Here is a 13,291-nt window from a genome sequence, read left to right on the forward strand (position 1 = left end):
GTGGTGTAATGCTACCTGAGTTGCCATTTGTACTGACCAACCTGACCTGACTGTACTTGGTGCTATATGTCTGTCTTTTCCCTTGTCTGTGTGTTCTTTGTGATCCTTGCATATTGCTAACAGATCAGACTATTCCAGGCAGTTGCAGATACAAACAAGACTGCTGAGGACATTTTTGAGTTTTGCGCCCCTATTCATTAAAGCCTTTAAAGAAATAGCCAGTTCTGAAAATAGGGAAGTCATCGTTAAAATAATTCCTTAATGATGTGGAGCAAAAGGAGTTGCTCTTATCAGGAGAAACCTTAGAAGCCTTCTGTAGGAAAATAGCTGCAGCAACACTAGATGTTTGCCTGAGAATTACGTGCAGGAGGCCTATGCAGCCTTCATTATGGCCAGAATAAACCTAGGCTAATTACAACATCTGACCCTGAGAGTCAGGGAGGGAAGAAAGTTGAGATTTATGGTATGAAACCAGATTCAGACAAGTTTGAGATCATGTCTAAAATTTCCTAGCAGAAAGTTTTCCCAGGAAGATAGTGGCCTTCTCCTCTCACACCCCAAGATATTCTGAGCACAAGGTCACTTAGGCCAGCCAGCCGCCTGGTACAGACTGGGCAAAAGTCCTTGTGCCCAAGTCAAAGCATTTTCAAAGATTCTTTTTGTAAACTGTTCTATGCTTTTTTTTTATGATCTGATGATGTATGCCTTTGCCAAGTTCTTTGTTTGTAATAATATAAAAACCTCACACTGAATAAGTAAAACACAGCAGCATTTTCAAAAATACATTGAGAGTGACTGTCTGTCAATTTCCTCCGCCGTATCCTGAAATCTTCCGTCCTTCGCCCTGATTCCCTCACGTAGCAATTCTGGGAAAAAAAACTGACAATATAAACAATCTGTTCAAGCATTCTGATATTCCTCTTTATTTTGTTTACACATGGACAAAAGGCCTATGAATTTGAATTTAAATAATAAGATAACCCTTTTAGATTTCATACTTCTCTTTAATTACATGAGATAATGAATCCAGGTATAAAACTTAATGGATGTGTATTAGTGCCTTTTCTATTGCTGTGATAAAACTTCGTGTCTAAGTGAACTTATAGAAGAGTTTTAATTTGGCCTTAGTTCAAGAGTGATACAGGACTGCTGTGAAGGTGGCATGGAAATAGGTGTCAGACATGACAGCTAAGGTGGGAAAGTAAGAATTCACATCCTTAATCTGCAGCATGAAGTAGAAATTATAAACTGAATATGATGTGTAGATATAAACTCTTAGGTCAATCTCCATTGATAAAGCAGCATTGTCTAAATCTTCCCTCTAATACCACAGACTGAGAGTGGTTGATTTCTCTGACTTCAAGCCTACATGCTTGCTTTCTGTTGCATGAACCAATTCATGATGGAGAAATAAATACTCTGTGAACCTTTAGGTGTCTCAACACCTATATGTTACAGGAATTACAAGAGAAAACATTCGTAAGTGAAACTTAATTTAAAGATTTGTTTTCATTTTAATTTTGCTATGGCAGTATGTCTTTGTATGGTATTGCATTCTGGATCCCAAGAAGGTTAGACCTTTAAGGCATCTTGTAGCAGGAATTATTGGAAGTAGTCAAAAACCTAACCTTGGTGCTGGGAATGGACTTGTATTAAAGCCTCATCCATGTGTCTAGCCCTGTAAATATCTTAAAGTTTTTCTGTATCACCTTGATATCCTTAAATAGGGAGGAACTCATACAATAGAAAAGCCCTATTCATGTAAATGATTTGGTAAAAACTTTAGACATCACAGTTGTCTTCAGTTTCAAGAAAACAAAACTTGTCTTATCTCTTTTTCATTGTAACCTTGAAGTAAGTAAATTATTAACTAAGTTCGTTAAAGACTGTTGTGAAGATCACTTTGTGACTTCTATTTTGCAACATTTAAAGTAGATATTAAAGTATACTATATGTGTGGCAAATCCATTTAGTGAAGTTTATTTTGTGGCCTTTATAATCCTTCTGTGGCTTTTGTTAATCTTCTATTGTGCTTTCACAGTGAGAGAAATTTTCGCTGCAATGTATAGAATGGGATGGCCATCTTCTAAGTGATCCATTTCTGTTTAAATATCAGGCAGTGTGTGTTCATACTTTTCAAGTAAGGGTGTCTGTGAAAAGGTGTTGGGTTTTTGTTCCTGGTATTATTTCTCACATTTTTCCACAGATTCTCTTGAAATGTTGTTTGTTATGCAATCTGGCTTGGATGTCAGTAATTAGCCAGGGATACATTTGAACTCATGATCTTCATGTATCAGTCTCCTAAGTACAGTTCTAAGGGGAGATGATATTTTCCCATTTGCTGTTTTGTCAAAATGTTTTAACAATGTTAATGTTAAAATACTTCATAGAGAATATAGAAAAAACATTAAATACCCCATGTGTGTATTTAAAGACACATTTTCATCTATCAGGAAGAGATATAATAAGGTCAGATAGTCATCAATCAACTGTGTATTTCACAATATAATTTAATGTGCTATGGATATGCAAAGATAATTTGAAGTTTTATTTATCTTCACACCTTCATCAGTTATCTATTTGGCAAATCATTTTATTCCTTTTAAATAAATTATTCAGAGATGCCAGATAATGTTATTGCAATGAGATTTATTTTAAGACAAAATTTCTGGTGTGTATGTGTGTGTTTTAATGTGACTATGGGTTTTTAGGCCATTACAGATATGTAGAAACAAGAACTTTGGAGAGTCTACTTTTGTCCCTCTTCATATGGTGATCAAGATGAGGTCACAGCCTTGTACAACATAAACATTTGGAACAAAGTTGTCTCATTCATGCTCAAATGAGATTAGTTGAAATATTACATCAGGAAAGTATTTTCAGATTGTAAACATTTTATTTGAAAGGTAATGGAAAACAGGAAAAAATCCATAATATATCCTACTAACAAGTGAAAATGATATACTTCTATCTTTTGTTTTTCCTTTTTGTGTTTAGAATGTGTTAGTTTATTTTGAGGGCCAAACACATGTCCATAACCCTTTTTCAAAGCCACAAGTGAAAGCCAGAGAGTAATTTCTTATGAGTAAAGGTTGTTGCTGCTGAACCTGAGGTCCTGAGTTCAATCTCTAAGAAATCCATATTACTCCTACATATTTTTCCTCTTATTTCTATACTTGTGGCATCTACACCCTCACACACCAGCACATACATAAATAATCTTAAAACCCAAAGAAGTACCATTGAGGTCACTTGCAGCCAACTGATTCCCTGGCTTTCATCTCTGTAAAATTGAGGGCTGGCTTGTTGGAGTATCTGTCCTGCCTGGTTCCCACAGCTGTTTAGCCCCAAAGAAAATCACACAGAGGTCTCCATAAATTATAAGCTGATTGGACCATTAGCTCAGGTTTCTTATTAGCTCTTAATACTTATATTAACCCATTATCCTGATCTATTTTAGCCATATGGCTCGGTACCTTTTTCAGCTGGCAGGTCACATCCTGCTTCCTTGGTGGTCTGCACAGGACTGAGAGGAATCAGCTTCCTCCTTCCCAGAATTCTCCTGTTCTCATTGCATCACCTCTACTTCCTGTCTGGTTTTCCTGCCTATACTTCCTTCCTGGCCAATCAGCATTTATTTAATATATGATTAATCAAACTGAATGCCTCTTCCCTCTGGATTATGCAAAAAGTGTGGCAAAGGCAGACATTGGAACAATGAATGTAGGTCAACAAGGGATAGTCAAGGTAACCCTTCTTTGTTGTTTGGAAACTTTTAGAGACCTCTTGCAGGTCCCCATGTCAAATTTGGTTGAGTTGTTTCCTGTCATAGTGGGTGAAACTCCTTCCCAAAACAAAGAACCTAATGCCTATTAAAAGAAATCATACTGCTTTGAAAAGTAGAAAAGCAATAGAAGAGAGAACAAAAAATTCAGGAGAACAAAAAACAATATTTTGACAAACTTCTATAAAAGGACAAAGACTAAAATTAAAAATGTGAATAAATGACATTGTCATGGAGGTCTTACAGTCACAGATGTGGGTGTCAAAGTAATTACACCAGAATCTTGGCATCCAAGTTGACCTCTTCAGGAGGTAAATGTTGAGCTTTTAGGGACTTGAACTTTATCTCAGATAAAACAGAGTACAAGATGAGTCAAATGTATAGGGCAAGAAGGTCAGAGAAGAAAGTTAAAGCCATATGTGGCTAACACAGCAATGGAGTTATGATAACATGATTTATTACAGCAATAGAATACTCAGATTATCATTCCTCCAATCTCAGAAACAAACCATAAATTAACATATGTTTCTGGGAAAAATATTAGAAGGTATTATAAAGAATAGTCACTGGTCACTCAGGTTATACAAGAACAGGACACAACAGCTGCTGATCTTTTCAAAGTCACCAACAGCCCTACCTTTGAAATGTTTGACAGGCCAGGCAGTGGTGGTGCATGCCTTTAATCCCAGCACTGGGGAGGAAGAGGCAGATAGATCTTTGTGAGTTTGAGGCCAGCCTGGTCTACAAGAGCTAGGACAGGCTCCAAAGCTACAGAGAAACCGTTTCGAAAAACCAAAATGAAAAAAAATGGTTGACTGTTAGAGCCTGTGGCCCCCAACATAGATAACTATTTTCCCTAACTGGACTGATACGGAGCCACAAGGAATAACCAGACACAGCTTACACGGTCATCATGGAAGGGCCTCTCAGGGTTCTTTTTTTCTCCCTGAAGATCTACCCGCATATATTATCAAACATCTCTTAATCACCCCCCAACCAAGGTGGATACCTCATTAATATTCTCTTTCAGGGGAACATGCGGGTAGGGACTGCACCTGCCGTTAGGTCATCAGCTTTAGCAAACACCTCTCCCCATGCGATCTACATTCATAACAAAAGAGAAGGAGTAGCAGCACATTCTGGCTATTATTAAGGTTAGTGACTGGCTGTCTGCAGGTCTACGTGACCATATCAGGTGGGCCTATGACTTCAGAGCCTGGCTGCCACACCATAAAGAAATATGGGCCTACAGTTGACAGGTAAACCTGTATGGAATAAACAGAGAATAACAGAGAAACTGCAGGCCTTAGAACAACTGGGACAGGAGCAGTTAAAGGCTCAGAATATTGAAGAATCAACCTGCCCTTGGAAATCTCCTGTATTTGTTATTAAAAAGAAATCTGGGAAAAAGAGAATGATAACAGATCTAAGAGCTGTTAATAATGTGATTCAACCAATGGACTCTATAGCCTGGAATTTTTTTGCCTTCTTTATTACCTAAAGATGGCCTCTTATAGTTATTAATTTAAAAGATTGTTTTTTCACTATACCTTTGCAAGGAAAAGTGAGAGAAAAATTTGCCTTCACAGCACCTAGTTATAATAATTCTCAGTCTGTTAAAAAATATCAATGGAAAGTTCTCACACAGGGAATGTTAAATGCCCCCCACCCTGTGCCAATATATTGTAACTCAGCCACTGTAAATGATACATAATCAATTTTCTCAATCTACAGCTTACCATTAAATGAGTGACATTTTACTATCTGATTCAAATGTAGATACTTTAGGAAGAATGTTTGAAGAAGTAATGAAAATTTTGCCTTGTTGAGGATTACAAATTGCTTCTGAAAAAATGCAAAGAGGAGAATCTATTAATTATTTAGGATATAAGACAGGTCTACAAAAAAAATAGAGCCCAAAAGGTGCAAATTAGGAAAGAGTGAGTGTGGAATACTGACAGCGCCAACACGTGTTTCTAGTAAAATGAAATCGTTTTTTGCTTATTACAATGTAAAGCATATTGCAGGCATACCATATAATCCTGCAGGGCAAGCAGTTATAGAAAGATCAAGTAGAACTCTAAATAATATGTTAAGTAAACAGAAAAGGGTAAAAAAAAAAAAAAGACCCCCAGAAATAGATTGCAAAATGCTTTATTAACTTTGAATATTCTGAATGCTAATGAGAAAGAACAACAGCTGCAGAGAGACATTGAATAATTGAAAGCAGTATGGGATTTAATGAGCCTATATATTGTAAAGATGTGCTGACCTCAGAATGGAGACCAGGATATGTGTTACTTTGGGAAAGGAGTCTTGTTTTTTTCCCACAGGAGAAAAAAAGTTCTGGATACTATCAAAATTGATAAAGATTAGGTCTGAACAAGAGACATGCCTTTATTAGAAGAGGTGATAGTTAATCACACAGCATGAGCATTCAATCTAAACTCACTTTAACTTTAAACTAACAAATGCTTTCATTTTGAGCAGATATAATTTGCCATAAAGAAACCTCCCTGAAAATTAGGGTTTGTTTTTGTCTTTTCAGGAGACTGAAGGCATCCAACTAAGAAATCTAAAGACCACTGGACAAATGAGACATCTGGAAAAAGAGGACAAATTATCTAAGCAAAGAAGTCCCAAGAAAAAGAATAATTTGGCCTATTAGTATATCACAGCTCCAACAGGATAAAATTTCATAAATCTTCCCAAATGTTTGTTTCTGCTTTTCTTTAAAGATATATAATGCAATTAGTCTTTATGTAGTCCCAGTCTAATTAAAAATTAAACCTGGCTTTTAGTTGGAGTGTGACTCTCTCATGTTTGTTAAAGTGAAATTCAAAATCTGTTTCATGTCAGAAGAGCCAACTGATATGGGACAGAGTAAAAACAAAAGCTAAGGGACTATTTTATTGCCACTAATCTCATAATCCTTTGGTTTTATTTTGAGGCTTTGAAGCTTTTCTTAGGGTATAAATATTATCTAAAAATTTATAAAATCAATGTATATATATATATATATATATATTATAAAACTTTTGTCATGAAATTAATGGTCATATAGAGTACTAATTAATTCTAGAAAAAGGCTTCATCTACCTTCTTGTACTTGGTTTCAGGATTCAGTCTCTATCAGGTAACTAGGAATTACATTTTTGTACTGTGGATATACATAACAGATAATGATCCTTTAATCTCTTTGAGATCTGCTGCATATGACATTTAAAATGTTTAAGTTTTCTGTAGTGAACCATGACCACAACTAACAGTGACCTTTGAAGTCTCCAAAAGGATGATGGGGCTCCACAAGGACAATTCAACCAGGACTATGATAGCACCACTAAGGTGAAAAACACTGCCTAAAGATTGTCTTTGAACTACAAACTGCTCAGGGCAATTTTGAGGTGGCTAGTTGAGATGGTCCAGCCTTACAGATTATCCTAGCCAGGACTTGACACAAGCCCTGCATTTTCCCATTATCTAGAAGCTAGACAACAAAAGATAGAGCTACCGCTCCCAGGACTTGACAATTAAACCAATTTTTTTTTCAGGATACCCTAAAGATGCCATTACCCCAAGACAGCAGGAAATAAATTTAAGAATATAATGTCCACATTCCCAAGAGTTGGGGTGAGTGGGTTTTGGTGGTTCAATGGGTTATGGATATTTGTCATTGTTTAGGGGGGTGTGGTTATAAGTTGTTATTGGTAACCATAAGGAAGAATCTTGAACAAAGGAGATTAGATTAAATCAGAGTTATTGCTTTAAATAAAAAAGAGATATAGAAATGATAGAATATAAGGGTAGATTATTAAATCTACTCTCAAAAGAAGCAAGGGGGGAATAGAAATAGGATAAAAAATATACATTATTGAATCAACTTTTAAACCAAAAAAGCAACTACTAATTTTAAATATATTACATTGGCTTAGAATTTTTGTATATTGATACAAAGTTGAGATTATTTTTTGTTAAAACATTCTGTATATATATTTCTAATCTTTTTCAAGGTATTGTACCTATGCAACTCATTTAACAATGTAATGCAAATTTTTAGCCCTTGAAAGTTATTATTACCAACTACTTAGGATGATAAGGAAATTTAGGTTAGTAATTAGTCACCTATTACAACTGAACTTGTAGTTATATTTTGTATGTCTTCAAGGTCAAACAGATAAATTTTTGATAGACAGGGCATCTTCAAATATTTCAGAGATGTGCAGAACATGGCATTTGAGATGTTTTATTAACAAGTTCTTTTCTTTTTTTTATGGCAATGAGACATGTCTGCTCCTGGCAGCACCAATCACTTTAGAGAAGATGGGTATTGAAGAAACTGCACATGAAATTTACTTTCTTTGTGGTAAAGGCTAACCACTGGACAAGAAAGTGTTCTTGCCTTGATTGCTGATAGTATGGTATCCAAATTGGACAAGAGAACCCCAAAAAAGGACTGCCAAACTTTGTCAAGACAAGGTGGGACAGCCATTCAGGATATCCTGCTTCACAGAAAAGTCTGGGAGATATGCTAGCCTTGTAGTCTAAAGATGGATACCTCAGCATTACAAAGGAACCTTGGGTTACTATCCAGGCAGCCAGCTCCTTCTGTCGTTTCTTGTTTTTGGAAGTCACTTGCTTGCACTTCCTGCTTACTCAGGTAATATTTTCATTTGGGGTCTCTGATGAAGTTGAAGTCTTTATAGTTATAGTTTTCCTTGTTATCATATTCAGAAAAGAAATTCACTAGAGAAATGTGAATAAGGTTGAGTAACATAAAAGGATAGTTTGGGTAATGCAAGTTAAAATAGAAAGTGAATTAGGTACAAACTTTTGGACTCACCAACCTAGGATAGATAAGGAGTATTTTCTTTGAATTTGTCAATTGTTAATGGCCCAGGTATTATTGATGTATTTATTGCCTGTGTGTATTGTACTTATTGTATATATTTTTCTTATATTAGTTATAAACTTCTTTTGTTTTTAGACCAAAAAAGTTAAAATGTGGTGTATCCTCTAACAAATAAAGCTTGCCTGAAGAACAGACAGCAGAGCTAGCCATTAGTTAACCATACAGAGAGACAGCAAGTGAGGTGGCTGGGCTAAGAGAGAAAAATAGGCAAGATGAGACAAGAACTCGGTCTCTCTTCAGTCTGAGTATTTTGTAGAGATAAGAACTCTAGTGGCTGACTGCTCTTCTGATCTTTCAGTTTTCACCCCTAATATCTGACTCCGGGCTTTTATTATTAAGACCTATTAGGACTCCTGTTCCCTATTTCCCAGGGAAGAGGAAATAGAATAGGTTTTGTGAGTACACTGGAAGTAGGTGGGGATAGCAACATGAAGGATCTGTTGAGTAAGAAAGAGAGATGATGGGGAATACAGGGAGTGGTGACTGGAATGGGGGAGCTTTTAGCAGAGGATGTAAAGACTTAGTATAGTACAGGCTTCCTGAAATCTATAAGGGGAACCCTAGAGAGGACTCCTAGTAATCAAGAACATGGAGGCTGAACCAACCTTAATCTGTAACCACCTAAGTCTCTCAGTGGCAGGACTAGGACGCAAAGCCAGCCACAAAACTTTCTACCTACACTTGTCCTGCCTGCAAGATATGCTGGGCAATGGTGGCTAAGTGAGAGGAAGCCCATGCCTGACACTGCCTAGATGACCAGGAACCAGAACTTGGATGGTTCAGAGAACTAGATAAGTGTGTTTGATTTCATACCACAATTTATTAGACCATGAAATTTTTGGTGGGGCCCACCTAAGGCCACATGATAGATTACATAAAGTATTCAGATTACATTTAAAACAATGTGCGAGAGTTGCTGCCTCTGCACAGTCTGGAACTGTGGGGTCGTCACGGCGGGAACAAGAGAGGGTCTGTTGTAACCTGTTGAGTAACTACGGAAGACTATATCAAAATAGAGAAAATTGGAGAAGGTACTTATGGTGTGGTGTATAAAGGTAGACACAGGACTACTGGCCAGATAGTGGCCATGAAGAAAATCAGACTTGAAAGTGAGGAAGAAGGAGTGACTAATACTGCCAGCTGGGAAATTTCTCTATTAAAAGAACTCTGCCATCCAAATATAGTCAGTCTTCAGGATGTGCTCATGCAGGACTCCAGGTTGTATCTCATTTTTTAATTCCTGTCCATGGATCTCAAGAAGTACTTGGATTCTATCCCTCCTGGTCAGTTCATGGATTCTTCACTCGTTAAGAGTTACCCATAACAAATCCTCCAGGGGATTGTGCTTTGTCACTCCCGAAGAGCTCTCCACAGAGCCTTGAAACCTCAAAACCTATTGATCGATGACCAAGGCACACTCAAACTGGCGGATTTTGGCCTTGCCAGAGCTTTTGGGATACCGATCAGAGTGTACACACACGAGTTAGTGACACTGTGTTACTGATCTCCAGAAGTGTTGCTGGGATCAGCTCGTTACTCCACCCCTGTTGACATCTGGAGTCTAGGTACCATATTTGCAGAACAGGCAACAAAGAAGCCACTTTTCAGTGATTCAGAGATTCAGGCGATTCAAAGATTGACCCGCCCTTTAGGATTTTCAGAGCTCTGGGCATTCCTAACAACGAAGTGTGGCCGGAAGTAGAGTCTCTGCAGGACCACAAGAACACGTTTCCCAAGTGGAAGCCAGGGAGCCTCGCATCCCACGTCAAGAACCTGGATGAAAACAGCTTGGATTTGCTCTCAAAAATGCTTGTCTATGATCCTGCCTAACGAATCTCTGGCAAAATGTCCCTGAAGCACCCGTACTTTGTTGACTTGGACAATGAGATTAAGAAGATGTAGTTTAAAAAAAAAAAAAAAAAGAAGATGTAGTTTTCTGTGGAAGTCCCTGTCTGCTGTGGCAGGGCCACATAGTGACATTTACTGTTGGCTCTCTTCCTGTCTTGTATATTTTTGTTCTGTTTTTTTGTTTGTAAACCATCACCTGGACTTTTCCTAATTTCATACATATAACTTAATTAACATGTAAATATTATTCCGTATGAATTTAAATATAATTCTGTACATGTGTAAAAAAAAAACAATGTGCGAATAATGACAAGATTGTTCCTTGTCCTTAAATTGGAGGCACTTCTTGAATACCAGTTTTGTTTTATTTTTCTTTTATTTTATGGGTTTTTTTTTCAAGGCAGGGTATCTTTGTGTAACAGCCCTAGCTGTCCTGAAATTAGCTCTGTAGATCAGACTGACCTCAAATTCACAGAGATCCATCTGCCTCTGCCTCCTCACTGTGGGATTAAAAGCATGTGCCACCAGTGCCCTGCTCCAGCTATGTTTTTTGAGATGCCTGTTTAATAGCTTTGCTTCCAACAACTTGTACAGGTTAATTTTTTTCCCATTTTCCAGGTACCTAATGAAAAGCCATACCATTATTAATTCCAGGACATCCTGATGTATTATTTGTTATTCATGGTCAAATGTATATGAGAATCAGAAGCGTAATTGTAATGAGCATAGTTTAAAAAAATGTCTATTTGACGTGTAAAAATAGCTTAGTCAAAACCACCACAATACCCAAGGCTGTACTGATAGACAGAACCCAGTGACATCACTAACTCAAGATAAGCAGCCACAGTATTAGAATCGCATGACACCCATTGGACAGTAAATAAGCAGAAATCAAGAACGATGTTCTGTTCTGTATGTCTGGAGAGACACTATCTTGATCCACCCTGCGTCTGGAAAGTCTCCTCCAGGTCCTGACCCTCCAAACATTTCTGTTAGAGACTGGCCTTAACTTTTAACTAACATACTTAGCACAGGTGACCAGCCTTAATCAAAGAGTCTTAGGACCTTAGTTAGGAATTGAGAGTGTGAACTCTGTGTGATAACCACCAGCATAATAAAACATAACTTTTGTTACATTAACTACACATATCTACTTTTTTTCTCATAACATTACTTTTTTCCCACTTCCTCTCTAGCATTTGTTGTCAGTTGTTTGGCAGATCTTTGCCATTCTGACTATAATTACCACAACCCTTACTAACAGATCAAAACCACAATGTATAGAAACAGCAAGAATTTATATCAACCAATTCCATAATTCTGGTAATAGCCAAATAGCAAATGCCTCAAAACAAGATACGAGTTTGTTTTCTTTACAACACAGTTTTACCAAGGAGTTTACCTACGAGGATCACCCATGTTGTCCCACGAACATTCTAAGACTCTAGCAATCTCTGAAGTCTCGGAAGGAAGTGCCCCCCCCCCCCCCCGGGAAATTCTCAAAGCAGCTGGGCACTAGGAAGTATTTGGAAGGCAATTGGGCCCAAAGAAGGGTTTGAAGTGTAGCTTAGAGGCTAAAAAATCAGAAGGCATCCTGGTGACAGGAAGGTTCTTAAAAAGATTAGGTGAGACACTGGTCTCACTTTCCCTGCATCAGCATCTTAGCTGCTGTATGTCCATGGCAAGTTTGTTTCTGGGCTGTTCCCAACATCCTGTCATTCCTATCAGCTACAGCAGCAGCACTGTGACCCCCACCCCCACCTCTCTGGGATTCATCATGAGCCCTGGGTGACAGCCACGCCAGGCTTAGTCCTGGGAATCTAGTTACAGGGCTGTGTGTGATCAGGCAAGGTCACACTCCACACACACACACCTCCCTCCACAGATATTCAAGATAGGCAAGATAAGAGCTAGGTTGGTGCACAAGACTTGTGAGTTTGTGCAACCCCACCTTCCTGCTTCCCTGGGCCAACCTTGCCAATCACTTAATAAACACACTCTCTCCCTGAGGCAAACCCAGTAGAAATTCCTGCACTCATCTCAAGCACAGAAATCTCCAGATGCATCCCCAGGCAAGTTCGTCACAAACACACCCATACGACACGCTCACAGACGTTCCCCCCTCTCTGGAAATGCCCTTCCAGATATTATTTTAACCTGATTCAGAGGACCTGGAAATCCTGTGGTGAGCTTTGTTTGGAAGAAAGTGGCAGAATGGGGAGTTCTTGGCAACTAAACTGGAAAGCTGTTCTAAGATCAAGGCCAGTAGAAACAGCAGGGCAGTCCATCCCCTGCAACCACAGGGCCCGGAAGAGGAGTCCTGGACCTCCAGAGCAGGAATCATACAGTAGGTGGGAAGCCAAAGTCACAGCTAACAAGGTAGAGTAGACCCTGAGTCCTGCAAGAAGATCTCAAGTGAAGGAGAAAACATGGCCAGTAGACGTAGTAACATAAAAAAAGGTTTGGGGGAATCTAATGCAACCCTCTCACAAGGTAAAGTACTCCCAAGACAAAGGAAACTAATGACAACCGAAAGAGGGAAAATTGTTATTTCCCAGGGATGAGCCTCCTAATTGGTTATCCAAAACAAAGTGCTCTGCCCTGAAGTCAGATAAATAGAAGAAATATCAAATGAACTCAGCAGCTCATATTTAAATTTTTATGCGCATAGACATAAATAATTGTGCAATAACAAAAACAATATGAAAACAAACAGACTTTCTTTTGGGTCACCAATCAGATCTCAGATC

The 13,291-nt window shown here is 38.2% G+C and overlaps 1 pseudogene; it reads left to right on the forward strand.

Annotated features, from left to right (window-relative positions):
- The first annotated feature begins 6,861 nt into the window (after window positions 1-6,861).
- Window positions 6,862-10,595, forward strand: LOC125393240 (cyclin-dependent kinase 1 pseudogene; annotated as a pseudogene).
- Window positions 10,596-13,291: the final 2,696 nt, after the last annotated feature.

The sequence above is a fragment of the Myodes glareolus genome, chromosome 4 (genome assembly GCF_982192425.1).
Source record: "Myodes glareolus chromosome 4, mMyoGla1.1, whole genome shotgun sequence".
NCBI classification, from domain to species: Eukaryota; Metazoa; Chordata; class Mammalia; order Rodentia; family Cricetidae; genus Myodes; species Myodes glareolus.